The sequence below is a fragment of the Tursiops truncatus genome, chromosome 5, assembly GCF_011762595.2.
Source record: "Tursiops truncatus isolate mTurTru1 chromosome 5, mTurTru1.mat.Y, whole genome shotgun sequence".
Classification (NCBI taxonomy): domain Eukaryota; kingdom Metazoa; phylum Chordata; class Mammalia; order Artiodactyla; family Delphinidae; genus Tursiops; species Tursiops truncatus.
The window spans coordinates 90,685,995-90,704,672 of NC_047038.1; the positions used below are offsets into that span (position 1 = coordinate 90,685,995).

Below are 18,678 nucleotides of genomic sequence, written 5' to 3' on the forward strand. Positions count from 1 at the left end.
TTTGAAGATTATAAACCAGTTTTTGTTTTGCTTTATTTTTCAAAAAGTGTCCCTTTATACTTTGTCTGATGTTTCCACATGATTAGATTCAGATTACTCACCTTTGGCAGGAAAATCACAGAAATACTTTCCATCACTTCCTATCAAGTGCCCCATATTTTTGTCCTCATGCTGGTGATGTTCACTTAGATCATTTGATGCACGTTGTGTGCCAGGCTTTTCCACCCTGAGGTTATCCTCTTTTTCCCTGTAATTAATAAGCATTTTGTGGGGAGCTACTTTGAAACTACATAACTATCCTATTTTAATCAAACTTTTCCATTTATATATATTTATTTACTTATTTATACCAGTGTGGACTGATGGACTCCTATTTTATTCAGTGGATTATAAATTTTGCTATCATTACTTGTTCCCAGTTGCTATCATAATTGTACCCCAGAGAGGGATTTATAACAGGTTTATTCTTGGTCTCCCTCCTGGGAATAGAAGCTGCCTGGAAGAGGAAATTTATGGCAATCCTCATTTCTCAGAAGGGTCCACTTTTAGTTAAATAAAGAAAGCTCCAAGAAGGCTTCTTTCTGCACTTTTAGTTAAATAAAGAAAGCTCCAAGAAGGCTTTCTTTCTGTTGAATCCCAAATATTTTCAGCTTAAAATAATCTATATACCAACTCTGGGGTTCCAAGTGGGTTCCTGTACTGCCAAGCTCTTTTCCTAAGTGGTTGTACTATTTTGCATTCCCACCATCAGTGGATAAGAGTTCTGGTTGCCCCACATCCTTGCCAACACTTGATATGGTCAAACTTTAATTTTGCCATTCTAGTGGCTAAGTATATAGTAGTATCACTTTGTGGTTTCAGTCTGCATCTCCATAATAACTAATGATGCTGAGCATCTTTTCATGTGGTTACTAGTCATCCGTATATTTTCTTTGGTTAAGTGTTTGTTCAAATCTTTCCCTATTTTTACTAAGTCATTTGTCATACTATTATTCAGTTTTAGGAGTAATTTATGTATTCTAGATACAAGCCCTTTGTCAGATATATGTTTTACAGATATTATCTCCCATTCTGTGCCTTGTGTTTTCATATTCATAAGTGTCTCCTTTTGAAGAGCAAATGTTTTCAATTTTAGTGCTGTAAATTTCTCTTAAGCTGTATCCCACAAAATTTGATATATCATGATGTCATTGAAATCCACTTCAAAATAGTTTCTGAATCCTAAATATCCCATTTGTGGGTCCATTACTCGCCTCCTTCTTAAACCAAAGCCAGAGAAACAATAACTGCAAACATGAGTGATGACAATCAACAGTTTACAAAACATTTCTTCACTTCATTTAAACCTCACAATACCATTAGTTCCATTTCACAGATGAAGAAACTATAATTTAATCAGGAGATTAAATTTGCCCAAGGTTGCCCAAGGTTGAAATATCAGTGAAGACAGATTCAAGCCTTATTCAGGTTATCTGACTCTAAATTCCATTCTCTTGTCATTGTACTCTAACTAGATCTCAAAAGTTCTAAGTTAAAATCTTTTTGCAAGTTACGTGTCTAAGACAGCTTGCATTTTTTAAAATTAATTTTTACTGGAGTATAGTTGATTTACAATGTTGTGTTAGTTTCTCCTGTACAGCAAAGTGAAACAGTTATACATATATATATCCACTATTTTTTAGATTCTTTTCCCATACAGGTCATTACAGAGTACTGAGTAGAGTTCCCTGTGCTATACAATAGGTCCTTATAAGTTACCTATTTTATTGATTGATTGATTGATTTTTTACCATCTTTATTGGAGTATAATTACTTTACAATGTTCTATTATTTCCTGCTGTATAACAAAGTGAATCAGCTATATGTATACATATATCCCCATATACCCTCCCTATTGCATCTCCCTTCCACCCTCCCCATCCCACCCCTCTAGGTGGTCACAAAGCACCGAGCTGATCTCCCTGTGCTATGCAGCTGCTTCCCACTAGCTATCTATTTTACACTTGGTAGTATACATATGTCAGTGCTACTCTCTCACTTTGTCCCAGCTTACACTTCCTCCTCCCTGTGTCCTCAACTCCATTCTCTATGTCTACCTTTTTATTCCTGCCCTGCAACTAGGTTCATCAGAACCATTTTCTTTTTTAGATTCCATATATATGTGTTAGCATACTGTATTTGTTTTTCTCTTTCAGACTTACTTCACTCTGTGTGACAGTATCTAGGTCCATCCACCTCACTACAGATAACTCAGTTTCATTTCCTTTTATGGCTGAGTAATATTCCATTGTACATATGTGCCATATATTCTTTATCCATTCATCTGTCGATGGACACTTAGGTTGCGTCCATGTCTTGGCTATTGTAAATAGAGCTGCAATGAACATTGTGGTACATGACTCTTTTTGAATGATGATTTTCTCAGGGTATATGCCCAATAGTGGGACTGATGGGTCATACGGTAATTCTATTTTTCATTTTTCAAGGAACCTCCATACTGTTTTCCATAGTGGCTATATCAATTTACATTCCCACCAACGATGCAAGAGGGTCCACTTTTCTCCACACCCTCTTCAGCATTTATTGTTGTAGATTTTTTGATGATGGCCATTCTGACTGATGCGAGGTGAAACCTCATTGTACTTTTGATTTGCATTTCTCTAATGATTAGAGATGCTGAGCATCCTTTCATTTGTTTGTTGGCAATCTGTATATCTTCTTTGGAGAAATGTCTATTTAGTTATTCAATCCATTTTTGGATTGGGTTGTTTGTTTTCTTGATATTGAGCTGCATGAGCTGCTTGTATATTTTGGAGATTAATCCTTTCTTTGTTGATTCGTTTGCAAGTATTTTCTCCCATTCTGAGGGTTGCCTTTTCATCTTGTTTATGTTTTCCTTTGCTGTGTAAAAGCTTTTAAGTTTCATTAGGTCCCATTTTTTAATTTTTGTTTTTATTTCCATTTCTCTAGGAGATGGGTCAAAAAGGATCTTGCTGTGATTTATGCCATAGAATGTTCTGCCTATGTTTTCCTCTAAGAGTTTTATAGTACCTGGCCTTACAATTTAGGTCTTTAATCCACTTTGAGTTTATTTTTTGTATGGTGTTAGGGAGTGTTCTAATTTCATTCTTTTACATGTAGCTGTTCAGTTTTCCCAGCACCAGTTATTGAAGAGGCTATCTTTTCTCAATTGTATATTCTTGCCTCCTTTATCAAAGATAAGTGACCATATGTGCATGGGTTTATCTCTGGGCGTTCTATCCTGTTGCATTGATCTATATTTCTGTTCTTGTGCCAGTACCATACTGCCTTGATTACTCTAGCTTTGTAGTACAGTCTGAGGTCTGGGAGCCTGATTCCTCCAGCTCTGTTTTTCTTTCTCAAGATTGCTTTGGCTATTTGGGGTCTTTTGTGTTTTCCATACAAATTGTGAAATTTTTGGTTCTAGTTCTGTGAAAAATGTCATCGGGAGTTTGATAGGGATTGTACTGAATCTGTAGATTTTTGGGGTAGGATAGTCATTTTCACAATGCTGATTCTTCCAATCCAAGAACATGGTATATCCCTCCATCTGTTTATATCATCTTTAATTTCTTTCATCAGTGTCTTATAGTTTTCTGCATACAGGTCTCTTGCCATCAGGGTGATGGCAGCCTTGTAGAATGAGTGTGGGTGTGTTCCTCCCTGTGGAATACTTTGAAAGAGTTTGAGAAGGATAGGTGTTAGCTCTTCTCTAAATGTCTGATAGAATTTACCTGTGAAGCCATCTGGTCCTGGGCTTTTGTTTGTTGGAAGATTTTTAATCACAGTTTCAATTTCAGTGCTTATGATTGGTCTGTTTATATTTTCTCTTTCTTCCTGGTTCAGTCTTGGAAGGTTGTGCTTTTCTAAGAATTTGTCCATTTCTTCCAGGTTGTCCATTTTATTGGCATATAGTTGTTTATACTAATCTCTCATGATTCTTTGTATTTCTGCAGTGTCAGTTGTTACTTCTTTTTCATTTCTAATTCTATTTGAGTCTTCTCCCTTTTTTTCTTGATGAGTCTGGCTAATGGTTTATCAATTTTGTTTATCTTCTCAGAGAACCAGCTTTTAGTTTTATTGATCTTTGCTACTGTTTCCTTCATTTCTTTAACATTTATTTCTGATCTGACCTTTATGATTTCTCTCCTTCTGCTAACTTTGGGGGTTTTTTGTTCTTCTTTCTCAAGTTGCTTTAGGTGTAAGGTTAAGTTGTTTATTTGAGATGTTTCTTGTTTCTTGAGGTAGGATTGTATTGCTATAAATTTCCCTTTTAGAACTGCTTTTGCTGCATCCCATAGATTTTGGGTCGTCGCGTTTTCATTGTCATTTGTTTCTCGGTATTTTTTGATTTCCTCTTTGATTTCTTCAGTGATCTCTTGGTTATTTAGTAGCATATTGTTTAGCCTCCATGTCTTTGTATTTTTTGCACATTTTTTCCTGTGATTGTTATCTAGTCTCATAAAATTGTGGTCAGAAAAGATACTTGATACAATTTCAATTTTCTTAAATTTACCAAGGCTTGATTTGTGACCCAAGATATGATCTATCCTGGAGAATGTTCCATGTGCACTTGAGAAGAAAATGTATTCTGTTGTTTTTGAATGGAATGTCCTATAAATATCAATTAAGTCCATCTTGTCTAAATCATTTAAAGCTTGTGTTTCCTTATTTATTTTCATTTTGGATGATCTGTCCATTGGTGAAAGTGGGGTGTTAAAGTCCCCTACTATGATTGTGTTACTGTCGATTTCCCCTTTTATGGCTGTTAGCATTTGCCTTATGTATTGAGGTGCTCCTATGTTGGGTGCATATATATTTATAATTGTTATATTTTCTTCTTGGATTGATCCCTTGATTATTATGTAGTCTCCTTCTTTGTCTCTTGTAATAGTCTTTATTTTAAAGTCTATTTTACCTGATATGAGAATTTCAACTCCAGCTTTCTTCTGATTTCCATTTGCATGGAATATCTTTTTCCATCCCTTCACTTTCAGTCTGTATGTGTCCCTAGGTCTGAAGTGGGTCTCTTGTAGACAGCATATATATGGGTCTTGTTTTTGTATCCATTCAGCCAGGCTGTGTCTTTTGGTTGGAGCATTTAATCCATTTACGTTTAAGGTAATTATCGATATGTATGTTCCTATTATCATTTTCTTAATTTTTTTGGGTTTGTTATTGTAGGTCCTTTCCTTCTCTTGTTTTTCCTACCTAGAGAAGTTCCTTTAGCATTTGTTGTAGAGTGGTTTGGTGGTGCTGAATTCTCTTAACTTTTACTTGTCTGTAAAAGTTTAATTTCTGCATTAATTTGAATGAGGTCGTCGCTGGGTAGAGTAATCTTGGCTGTAGGTTTTTCCCTTTCATCACTTTAAATATATCCTGCCACTCCCTTCTGGCTTGCAGGGTTTCTGCCAAAAGATCAGCTGTTAACCTTATGGGTATTCCCTTGTCTGTTATTCGTTGCTTTTCCCTTGTTGCTTTTAATATTTTTTCCTTGTATTTAATTTTTGATAGTTTGATTAATATGTGTCTTGGCATGTTTCTCCTTGGATTTATCCTGTATTGGACTCTCTGCACTTCCTGGACTTGATTGACTATTTCCTTTCCCTTATTAGGGAAGTTTTCAACTATAATCTCTTCAAATATTTTCCCGGTCCTTTTCGTTTTCTGTTCTTCTTCTGGGACCCCTATAATTCGAATGTTGGTGTGTTTAATGTTGTCCCAGAGGTCTCTGAGACTGTTCTCAATTTTCTTCATTCTTTTTTCTTTATTCTGGAGTTATTTCCACTATTTTATCTTCCAGGTCACTTATCCGTTCTTCTGCCTCAGTTATCTGGTATTGATTCCTTCTAGAGAATTTTTAATTTCATTTATTGTGTTGTTCATCATTTGTTTGCTCTTTAGTTTTTCTAGGTCCTTGTTAAACATTTCTTGTATTTTCTCCTTTCTATTTCCAACATTTTGGATCATCTTTACTATCATTACTCTGAATTCTTTTTCAGGTAGACTGCCTATTTCCTCTTCATTTGTTTGGTCTGGTGGATTTTTACCTTGCTCCTTCATCTGCTGCCTGTTTCTCTGTCTTCTCATTTTGTTTAACTTACTGTGTTTGGGGTCTCCTTTTCACAGGCTGCAGGTGCATAGTTCTTGTTGCTTTTGGTGTCTGCTCCCAGTGGGTAAGGTTGGTTCAGTGAGTTGTGTAGGCTTCCTGGTGGAGGGGACTTGTGCCTGTGTTCTCGTGGATGAGTCTGGATCTTGTCTTTCTGGTGGGCAGGACCACATCCCATGGTGTGTTTTGGGGTGTCTGTGAACCTATTATGATTTTAGGCAGCCTCTCTGCTAATGGGTGTGGTTGTGTTCCTGTCTTGCTAGTTGTTTGGCATGGAGGCCCAGCACTGTAGCTTGCTGGTCATTGAGTGGAGCTGGGTCTTAGTGTTGAGACGGAGAGCTCTCGCTGATTGATATTACGTGGGGCTGGGATGTCTCTGATGGTCCAATGTCCTGAACTGGGCTCTCCCATCTTAGAGGCTCAGGCCTGACACCCACCTGGAGCACCAAGACATTGTCAGCCACACGACTCTTTTCTAAGTGTTTTTCGGTAAAACAACTTAGTCCAAATATTCCATGAAGACATCTGGTCATTTCAGCTCTCTTTCATTGTATTTCCTCTTGTGTGAATTCTCACAGTCCCTGCTAATGTTGGAGGGTCTCCCACAGAAGCGGGGGGCAGTTGTGGTTCACTGCAGGGACTGACTGCTTGTATTTTAAAAGGAGACTTTCAAGGGTATTCAAAGGATTCTCAGATTTCTAACTGTGGTAATATCAGATAAATAACTACAGAGAACCAGCAATATCTCTGTCCAACCAGACCACTTTGACCTTTGAAATCATCCTCTGATGGCTGCTCTGGGTAATGAAGCCAAGTTCATCCACTGCAATCCAGGTGCCTTGCATTTTATCTCTTTCATCAATTTCAATGACGTAGCAAATCGTTCTCCAAATGGCACTTAGAAGACTCCCCTTGGGAACTCCCTGGGGTTCTGGTCCAATCAGTACTAGTTGGAATGCAGAGATTTGGTTTTCTTAGCAAGCATCTTAAGTTAATTCTGATGCAGGATGTTGGTGGATCACCCTTAACTGGTAGGGAGAGGGTGGAGGGTAGGGATCAGGTGAGAGAAGAGGAAGTGGCAGAGGCAGGTGAAGATGGGTATGAAGTGGTTTGTAAGCTCTCTTGGGGATTTAAATTTTATCCTAAGAGTAGTGAGGAATAACTGAGCTTTTAAGCAGAGGAGTTACCTAATAGATTTAGACTTTAGGAGGATCAAGAAGGTGGAATGTAGAAAATGGACTAATGGGGTCAAAGACAGGAGTCAGGGAGAGCAGTTGGAGGCTGTTACAGCAATTCAGGCAGGAGAGGCTGGTAGCTTGGACTGCAGTAGTGGTGGTAGGGATGGAAAGAAAGAAGAAAATTAACATATATGAAGAGCCAATACACAATGAAAGGGTTCAATGAAATGAAAAAAAAATATTAAAAAGGAGAATGTAAATTGCTAGGAAGGGTCTATAAACAAAAAGTCAGCATAACTCCAGAAATAATGATCTGGGGTCCAGGAGAGAACCCTTCACCCAGAGGACCTCTTGTATTCTGAAGCTTCCTTGACTCTGTCCTTTCAGACTTGTTTATGTTAATAAAGTGAATTTACTGCCTCAGATCATAAAGGCCACTGCTCAGCCTGACATCTGTTCAACGACCATGCTAACAACAGTCATATTTTTTAATAAAGACCTTTCACAAGCAGTTTTATGATTCTCTCTCATGAAAGTCCTTCCCAACCTGCCCCATATCCATTATGTTGCACCTTCTTTATGGGCTCAGGTGCTCTGTGCTTCATTATAGCATCATCACTCAGTCTGCTATAAGGCTCGGGAATGAACTTGGTCCTGAGTCCAACATGAAATATATCCAGAGAAACCTTGGCATGGATAGCCACATTTTAGGCTGTTCTGTGAACAGCTTCTCATGAGTAATGTAAATCAGATTTGTGGATTTATATATATACACTATATTTATACTGTCCAACAATGTTTTAAGTCATATCATATGCCATCTCCCTGAAGCTGGTACAAAAGGTTAACGGGCTCAAATCCCGCTGAAGTTGCCTCCCAATTAAGTCAACTATATTTTTAACCCACATGTGGCTTTATTTTTCCAGGCAATCACAGTCTGATAAAGTGATAATTATTTTCTTTGTAACCAGTTAAAGGAGGAAAATTGCCAGGGAAATAAAGAGATGGTACCTACCAGGAAAGCCTATAAAAGAAAAGGTGGGGGGAATCACTAAACTTACTAAATAAAGTAGAAGACAGCAAAGAGCCTCTGAAACAACAGTTCTCAACCTTGACCTCTCAGTAGAGTCACCAAGAGCTCTTATAGGCTAAAGAGCCCCACCCATGCCAATTAATGCATATCTCCACCATGGGGGCCCAGGCAAATGGGTGCTTTAAAAACTCTACAAGTACAGTATTTCCAATGTGCAGCACAGAGAACCACTGCTGTAGGAAACATAAGAGGGTTGATATGGACTTTTCAGCATCCAAGAATCCATAACTGACATGCTGTGGGACAAAGATTAATCCAAGAAAATTGTGTCTTCTTTCCCAGACTAAAATATCTAACTTTCCTGTAAGCTAAACATTTAAGAAAAAAAATCAATGAATGAAAAATCCTTTTTTAAAACTTTTGTGTTTCAGAAAGGAATATAGCTTCATTGGTTTTTTAAAATATTTTTTAAAACATAAATCAGGTTTAGAAATGAGTATAGATTTGCTGCTTTTTCTCATCCTTTAAAAACATGAATCAGATGATGTCACACCCCTAAAGGACTACTCCTTACATTTGCAAGGCCTGGGCAGAGGGACAAATGGAAGCCACATACTGTTTATTTAAATGCTTAAATTGATAGATCAAGCTACTAACTTGTTAAATAAAATTTATTCCATCCTCCTACTTTCACAAATGCTCAACGTTGCTAATTATTAGAGAAATGCCAATCAAAACTAAAATGAGGTGTACCTCACACCAGTCAGAATGGCTATCATCAAAAAGTCTACAAATAATAAATGCTGGAGACGGTGTGGAGAAAAGGGAACCCACCTACACTGTTGGTGGGAATGTAAGTTGTTGCAACAGCTATGGAGAAGAGTATGGAGGTTCCTTAAAAAACTAAAAATAGAACTACCACATGATTCAGCCATCCCACTCCTGGGCATATATCCAGACAAAACTATAATTCAAAAAGATATGGGGCTTCCCTGATGGCACAGTGTTAAGAATCTGCCTGCCAATGCAGGGGACACAGGTTTGAGCCCTGGTCCAGGAAGATCCCACATGCCACGAAGCAACTAAGCCCGTGCACCACAACTACTGAGCCTGCGCTCTAGAGCCCGTGAGCCACAACTACTGAAGTCCACGTGCCTAGAGCCTGTGCTCCGCAACAAGAGAAGCCACCGCAATGAGAAGCCCACACACTGCAACAAACTGTAGCCCCCACTCGCCACAACAAGAGAAAGCCTGCGCACAGCAACGAAGACCCACTGCCCCCCAAAATTTTAAAAATTAAAAAAAAAAATACATGCACCCCTATGTTCATAGCAGCACTATTCACAATAGCCAAGACATGGAAACAACCTAAATGTCCATCAACAGATGGATGGATAAAGAAGATGGATAAAGAATATTACTCAGCCATGAAAAAGAGTACAGTATTGCCATTTGCAGCAACATGGGTAGACTTAGAGAATATCTTACCAAGTGAAGTAAGTCAGAAAGAGAAAGACAAATATTGTATAATATCACTTATGTGTGGAATCTAACAAAATAATACAAATGAATTCATTTAAAAAACAGAAACAGACTCACAGACATAGAAAACAAACTTAGGTTACCCAAGGAGAAAGGCAGGAGGATAAATTAGGAGTATGGGTTTAACAGATACACACTACTATACATAAAATAAGTAAACAATAAGGATTAACTTTATAGCACAGGGAACGATATACAATATCTTGTAATAACCTACAATGAAAAAGGATCTGAAAAACTACATATATATAACTGAATCACTTTGCTGTACACCTGAAACTAACACAACATTGTAAATCAACTATACGTCATTAAAAAATCCTAAAATCAAAAGATATGTGTACTTTATTATGAGATCAAAAGCTAGCAATATATCTAAAACATATGAATTTAATTATTATTACATACATCTGAGTACTCTGTTGACGTGCCAGCAATGTCTGCATCAGTAAAAAGTAAAAATGTATATAGCTCACAAATTATCTATTTCCAGAGTAAAATTTATTTTTCTTGGCTTCATTCCAGTAAAGTCAATAATTATATTACAATCAAGATTCTCACATAATTTGTGTTCTCTTGACAGTAATGTCAAATTAGATCCCCTTTCTCTAGTTATGACATAGTTCTTAGCTTTTTAAAATTAATTTCAACTCAGAGAAACTGTCCCCAGAAAGCAACCAGAATTGTCAAAATTCTTAAACCATAATTTAGAATCAAAAATAAACTTCAAATTCTACATATCATGTTCAAATATCTTACTGGGGTTGCACATCATAATTATTATTATTGCATAGAGATTACAAAACATTTTAATTGTTTTGTATAAATGGTCACCATTTATATCACTATTTTCACCATAAAGCAATACCCGGAACTTGAAGAATCTGTTTCTTGTGTGTGCGTGCGTGTGTGTGTGTGTGTGTGTGTGTGTGTGTGTGTGTGTGTGTGTGACAGGAACCCCTCTTATTTGGTCTAAAGGCAGAACTGCTTCCCTTCTTATAACCCTTCAATGGCTTCCCTTAGAATGAAACCTAACTCCTTACCAAGGACCACAAGGCCTTATAAAGCCTTCTTATAAGGTCTGCTTTCTGCTGAGCCCGTCACCCTCCCCTTCTGTCCTTGTTCAGTCTCCTCCAACTACAGTGGTCTCTGGCCTGCGCCTCAGACCACAACCTTCTTTCTGCTCAAGAACTTTGTACTTGCTCTTCCTTCAGCCTACCTAGCACAGCTGCCCCCAACTTTATACATGGCTGGCTTCTTTGGGCCCTTGGGGTTTCAACTTAGGGCAGACAGACAGCATCTATAGTAATTAAAGGGACAGATTCTGGAGCTAAACTCTCTGGGTTCAAATTTGGCTCTACTATTTACCATTTGGGTGGTCCTGGGCCAGTATCCAAATGGCTCCATCTTTCAGTTTCCTGTTTGTAGAGAGGAGACAATCATACTTTTTCATAGGGTTACTGTGTGGATTGAATGAATTAATATAAATAAAATGCTTAGGCCAGGCTTAGCATAGAAAGCATCAAATAAATCACAGCTTAAGAGAGCAAAATTCACCTCCTCAAAGAGCCTTTCCCTAACCACCCAACCTAAAGAAGCATCCCACCAGCACATCCCTATTTCATTTTTTATGGTATTTATCACTATCTAGAATGGCATTATTTTAATAATTGTTTATTGTCTGTCTCCTTCCTCCAGATTACGAGATTTATGAGAACTGAGCGCTTGTCTGAGACTTCACTGCTGCATCCTCTTGTGCCTTGCACATAGTAGGGCTCAATAAATATTTGTGGAATAAATTAATTTTTTTTAAAGCATGCCAACTGCCACCCAAATCAGAAATTACGTATTTGGGAAGAAAAAACTTACTCTCCTTTTCCAACTAACTTTTCTCAAATTGTGCTCATTTATGATAGGTTAACAGGCATCTATGCAAGGCTGTGGTGAGCTGAAAAGTAGACAGCGAAGGCAACATGAAGATCATGGTGCTGAAGATAGCTAACCACTCACCAGTAATGAGACGTCTTCTAACAGTCCCAAGACAAGTGGAGCCTTTGCAGTTATCCAATCAATTTAGTCCATGGGAACTTCTCACGTGGGGTGTTTGTTATTAATGAGCAAATTGACGAGTAAATGACCAACCTGTGCCTTGTACAGGTGGAGAGAGTTGGAAAGCATGGAGGGAACTTCTCCCTAAGGAAAAAGCAAGAAGCATTGATTTAATAGATCATCAAAATTTATGAAAGAACACCGATCACACCAGGGCTGCCGTATGAAATTATACCTTCTAAAATAAGAATCTTCTTGTTCCAGCTTTGAATCCATTTGTTTGCTGACTATTGTCTTGCTTTCCCCAAACATATTTCTTTAGCGTGCATGACACTGGCATCAAGCCAGTGATGGTGAGAAAGCAATGAATTCTAGCATAATTTGGGAAATTTTACAGAGAGCTAAGTCTCAAGAGTCTATGTGACTTGCCCATATGAGGAAGCTGTTTGTTGTCACTGCAGCCCATAGTAACAATCTTCACATCTCTGGCCCCTTGGCCTCCCTGCCCCTCCCACTTTCCTGCAGTTCTCACTTTGCCGGCCCATTCCTATTCTTTAGGCTGAAAACTGAATTGGATTCCTTCGAGCTCTGGAGGAGAAAAATGAGATAGAAATAAACATTTTAAACAATGATTATTGGCATTGTGTAGAGAGAAGCCAGGTGTCTGAATTAAAGCATATCAGAAATGTATTTAATAATGCCAAAAAATAAGTTTTAAAAATAGATCCCAGTTTCTCACTGCTGCAAGGAGGGTGAAAGGTGTAAGAAGGACTCAAACAATTCCAAACGGTGTTTTGGTTCCCTGGCCAGTCCACCACAAAGGGTACTATTAATTTATGTAAGCTGAGCGCTTCTCAAATATTCAAACACCAACGTCCTGAAAAATAAAATAATGGAAAACTGCATCTCACTGCAGTCACTCAAAAACAGCTGCAGGGGTTGTTTTTGGATTTGGGATTCTTTTTTTTTTTTTAATTAATTTATTTTTGGCTTCATTGGGTCCTCATTACTGTGTGGGCTTTCTCTAGTTGTGGCAAGCGGGGGCTACTCTTCGTTGCAGTGCACGGGCTTCTCATTGCAGTGGCTTCTCTTGTTGCAGAGCACGGGCCCTAGGCGCACGGGCTTCAGTAGTTGTGGTGTGTGGGCTCAGTAGTTGTGGCTCACAGACTCTAGAGTGCAGGTTCAGTAGTTGCGGTGCACGGGTTTAGTTGCTCTGCGGCACGTGTGATCTTCCTGGACCAGGGCTTGAACCCGTGTCCCCTGCATTGGCAGGCGGATTCTTGACAACTGCGCCACCAGAGAAGCCCCTGGGATTCTTTTTAAATCTATAGCACAAATTTCCAACAAGGCCCTGTCAATAAGTTCCCTTAGACTATATCCTTTTGGTGGTTTACTGACAATGAAGACCACAAATTTGCTTCATGCTAGAGAAGCTATTACTCCAAATCTTCAAAGAGCAAATGAGAAGAAACACCAGAAATACTGAGATGTGAATTCACTCATATAGTTACTATATAGGAAATTTGCAAATGTACTTGACTGTATTATCAGTAGTGGGAAGACAAGGCAAAGAGAGTGAGTTCAGCTATTTATAGTCTGCGGGCACACCCGCGAAGCAGTAAGGACAATAAAGCTCTGATCGGTGCTGCCTGGCTCCAAAAATGTTTTGAATCCTGGTTTGGTTAAAATTTTTCTTCTTAAGCAAGGTGGGGTGGAAGTTGAGCTGATAACAATTAGATCACCCCCATCCAGACACCCCTTCCCTTCTCTGGGTAGGTCCCGATGAAAGAGAAGCTCTGACCCTGATGTAGTAGCCTTTGGAAAATCACATCTGAGGGACAGGGCTGCCCCATAAGGCTAGACAGTCTGAGAGATGCACAAAGGCTCCTAGGCAGCAAGGTGAAATCTGGCCTAAGTGCCACTCACCCATCACGTGTCTAGCTCAACACTGTATCCAGCTGGACGGGGCACCTTTGTCTACTTTTCTGCTCAGAGCGCCTTTTTGTATTTCATTAAAAGGAACCATATGGGAACTTCTACTCTAGTGTAAGTCTAAGTTCCACCTTTACCTTACTTACACCATGAAGGTTTAGGCTTCCCTCTCTCCATGATTTTTATACACGGCTGTAATTAACACTTATCACATTGTATTAGTTTATTTGCATATCTGTCTTCCTGTAAGACTGTGAGATTCACGAAAGTAATGATATTCCTCTCTTTACTCTCAGTTCTTACCATAGAACCTAGTACAAACTAATTTGAAAAATATGCTTGTTATATGAATGTTTGGAAAGATGGATGGATGGATGGATGGATGGATGGACGGATGGACGGACAGATGAGTGAAATCCAGAAAAGATTTATCAGGAACATGAAAATGGGCTTGGAGTCAGGACAGAGGACTCCACTTCCTGCTCTTTCTCTATCCTTTGACACTACTGGTGAGAGAGCAGAGAATAACAGTCAAAATTGTCAAATGAAGATTTTGTTAATGATAGCATTCCTCACTCAATAAGCCAACACAACTGTGTGCGACTAACACTGTCCTGTAATTTTAGGGGTTGTACTGGGTATTTTCCACTTGCCCCTCCAGATCAAATACCCACACATCTCTATCCCACTTGGTACCCCAGGAGGCTGACCTATATGGACAACATCAAGGGACTTAAAGAACACTTGAGCTAGGGCACTCTGAGGCACGTTATCCCTCTCCCTGGCTTTCCCCCTTCCCCTGCTTCAAAACATATTTTTCCTGAATGCCCTTTAAGTGAGGGAATATAGAAGTAAACATCACCCTTCCCAAAGCTCCCCTGTACATCTGGTGGAGACTTTCACTAATTGTGAATCCTCTAATTCACTAATAGTAAGCACTCTAATGCTTTGATGGAAAGCAGCTTTAATGAAGCCTTCTCTTCCTTGGAAACCAGCCGCCAGTGCAGAGCATTGAGTACTTGAACATCAACAGCAGCAAATCCACTCTAAGCACAACAGAACAAACAAATGTCTTTTATTTAACAAATCTGAGCGCCTTTGATCCTTGTGACTTATTATCCTCACTGGAGGCAAGCTGAGGGGTGGGGGGATATAGTCTTTTCTTCTAAATCTTGTTCTCTAATCAGTTGCTTCCCAAATTTTTTCAAAAGAAAGCATAAGTGAAAAATATACTATGCATAGTACACAGCAGAACAAATAGTTGAGGCTGTCGGTTGCTATGGACAACCAGCTTGGGGGCTCCAGCCCAGTATCATCTGTAGTATTAAAGGGGAGCAATATCTTGGCACAGGGCATCCATTTGTGTGGCTCAGTGAAGACACCAGTGCTGGAAATAGACCGTGGCATAGACCATGGCATGTACTGTCTACATCCCTGACACTGACACTGAACGGTGGACCCAGGAGGCTGCCACTGGAACCACAGCCTCCGGGCCTCTGGAAACTGGATGTCACTGTGGTCACCACTGCTGCCATCTCAGAATGGACTGTGTGTGGTTTATTTCATGAAGCTGGGAAAGTATAGCATTATAAATAATATTTTTATTTAATGTTCCAAATTCAAAGCAAAACAACAAGGGATGCAAAGAAGTTTCCCTTTCCCTTTGCACCCCACTGGCCCTCAAACCTTTAGGTAACCACTCTTAAAGTTTATGTATCCTCCCAGATTTTCTTTTTGCAGACATAATGAACACAAATATTTTTATCACTTCCTTTTCTTACACAAATGGTAGAATACTGTCCACACACCATGTGCATCTATGTGCATTCCTTTGCACCTTACTTTTTTTTTGCTTACCAAAATATCCACATGAGTACACAGTGTCCTCCCATTCTTTTGTACAGTGGCACAAACTTCCATTGTGTGAATGTACCCCAGTTTATTTTAACCAGTATCTATTGATGTTTATTTGGCTTATTCCCAATTTTTTGCTATTGTAAACAGTACTGCATATGTCATTTCTTATGTATGTAGATATGCCTTTAGAAGAAATTCCCAGAAACAGGATTGCTGGCTCGAAGTATAAGAGCATTTGTAATTTTGATAAATATTGCCAAATTGCCCTCCATAAAGGTTTATCATTTTGCACCCCTACCAGCCTTGCCAACAGAGTACGCTGTCCAATTTTGGACTTTTGCCATTCTGATAGGTAAAAAATGATATCTTAATGTAGCCTTAAATGTCATTTATCTTATTATGAGGGGGGTTTATCATCTTCTCATTTGTGTAAGGCCATCTGCATTTCCTAACAAAAACTCCTCTTGCCTCTAGAATTAACTAAAGCTGGTTTCTATTGCTATAGACTGGTACACTGTTTAAAACCCCTTTCTTCAAACCATAATTCAAAAAGAGTCATGTACCACAATGCAGCACTATTGCAGCACTATTTAAATAGCCAGGACATGGAAGCAACCTAAGTATCCACCGACAGATGAATGGATAAAGAAGATGTGGCACATATATACAATGGAATATTACTCAGCCATAAAAAGAAATGAAATTGAGTTATTTGTAGTGAGGTGGATGTACCTAGATTCTGTCATACAGAGTGAAGTAAGTCAGAAAGAGAAAGACAAATACCATATGCTAACACATATATATATATATGGAATCTAAAAAAAAAAAAGATGGTTCTAATGAACCTAGGGGCAGGACAGGGATAAAGACGCAGATGTAGATAATGGACTTGAGGACACAGGGAGGGGGAAGGGTGAGCTGGGACGAAGTGAGAGAGTAGCCTTTACATATATACACTACCAAACATAAAATAGATAGCTAGTGGGAAGCAGCTGTATCACACGGGGAGATCAGCTCGTTGCTTTGTGACCACCTAGAGGGGTGGGATAGGGAGGGTGGGAGGGAGACGCAAGAGGGAGGAGATATGGGGATATATGTACACATATAGCTGATTCACTTTGTTATACAGGAGAAACTAACACAAATCGTAAAGCAATTATACTCCAATAAAGATGTTAAGAAACAACAACAGGGCTTCCCTGGTGGCGCAGTGGTTGAGAGTCCGCCTGCCGATGCAGGGGACGCAGGTTCGTGCCCCGGTCCGGGAAGATCCCACATGCCGCAGAGCGGCTAGGCCCGTGAGCCATGGCCGCTGAGCCTGTGCGTCTGGAGCCTGTGCTCCGCAATGGGAGAGGCCACAACAGTGCGAGGCCCGCGTACTGCAAAACAACAACAACAACAACAACAACAGCAACAACAACAACAAAACTACAATGAGGTATCACCTCACACTGGTCAGAATGGCCATCATCAAAAAATAAACACTTTTGATCCAAAAAACCCCCTCTTTCTCCTGGAAGCCACAGTGTTTCCTCACGCATTTGTTTTTATATTTGGTCCTTGAAGGACCAAAGTGGAAGAGCTGGATTTTACCCAAAGTATCCATCCTTCTAGAGATAAAGGAAAAGGAATCAAAAGTGATTGTATGTGTCCTCTATTTCCAGCATGGGCTCCAGCTTCCCAGGCTTTACCAGGTTTTGCTGTTAAGTGCTTGAGTTGGGAATAAGCAATTTGGTAACCTGTTGCTATACCATTTTTTTCAAGTTCTAATTCCACTTCATGGTTCAATAACTACAAAACATCTGTAGATGTTACATTCTTATATCTTCTTCCTCTTTGCTTTCTTCTCTTCCTGCGTTTCTTTTATTTTCTACCTTTTGTTATTCCTGAGGATGTCAATCATTAGACGTTGAGGGGGTGAGTGGAGTTGATCAAACCATCAGAGTTTTCCTCAATTCTCCTTTACATACATTGCTTCTCCCAATGGATTTCAAAGGCTTCTACGGTCTTGATATTTAACCTGACACTGGCATGTGGATTCCTCCAAGTCAATGTCTCAACTCGGAGGAAATCAGGAGTATAGGAGGAATCCATGCTGAAGAGACAGGGCCGGAGGGAATTCTCCCGGCCTCAGAGATCAACTCCAACCAAGCAGATTGAAAAGACCCCAGCAGAGAGCAAGCAATGGACATTACTGAGAGGTTCAAACCAGCAGACAGGATTCAGCACCAGAAAATCTAACCAGGTACAGTATTGTTTATTACAGGGAGGCCCCAGAGAACCTGCCCAGACATGGCAGGGTCCCACCAGAGGACATGGGCTGGGATAAATGTAGGATATGGGAACAAACACCAAGAAAGAACAGGGCGTGCTAATACGGTGTTCAGGGTTGAGTAATGGTGCCACAGAACCATTATTCAGTAATGGTGCCACATTATTTATGTAAATAGAAAAGAACTGTTGAATGAGGAGTAAAAGAAAAATGTCCTCCAGCCCAGGACAAATTTATAAGAAGAAAAAGAAATGCCGTCAAGAGCTACATGGAAACCTAAAACTGGACCCACATTTTGATATGATCTTCTGAAGAAATGTCATTTTAAACATGGCCTATAAAACAAACTATTAAAATTGTAGTCTTTAAGGTGATGTCAGCAAGAGGGCAGAGTAGGAAGCCCTGGACCCTCCTTTCTCCACAAATACACTGATTCAGCCCCCATCCACAAATTCCCTCCATGAGAAATCCAGAAATTAATTGAAAGGATTCTGTGCCCGGGATGCAGAAATGAAATCAGGACCTCAGAGAGATATTAGCACTCCATGTTCATCACAGCACTATTCACAATATCCAAGAAGTGGAAATGTAAACGTCCTTCGATAGATGAATAGATAGAGAAAACGTGGTATATACATACGAGTGAATATTATTCAACCTTGAAAAAGAAGGAAATTGTGCAATA

General features: G+C 39.4%; 1 long non-coding RNA gene across 1 annotated transcript in view; it reads right to left on the reverse strand.

Annotated features, from left to right (window-relative positions):
* The window catches only part of LOC109549576 (uncharacterized), a 173,814-nt gene that overhangs the window by 130,613 nt on the left and 24,523 nt on the right, over positions 1 to 18,678 (reverse strand). Inside the window, exons 2-4 of the long non-coding RNA XR_012332035.1 lie at positions 11,894 to 12,076; positions 11,252 to 11,301; positions 102 to 247 (exon numbers count right to left, since the gene is read on the reverse strand). This is a non-coding gene — a long non-coding RNA (uncharacterized lncRNA). The remainder of the gene's footprint in view (positions 1 to 101; positions 248 to 11,251; positions 11,302 to 11,893; positions 12,077 to 18,678) is intronic.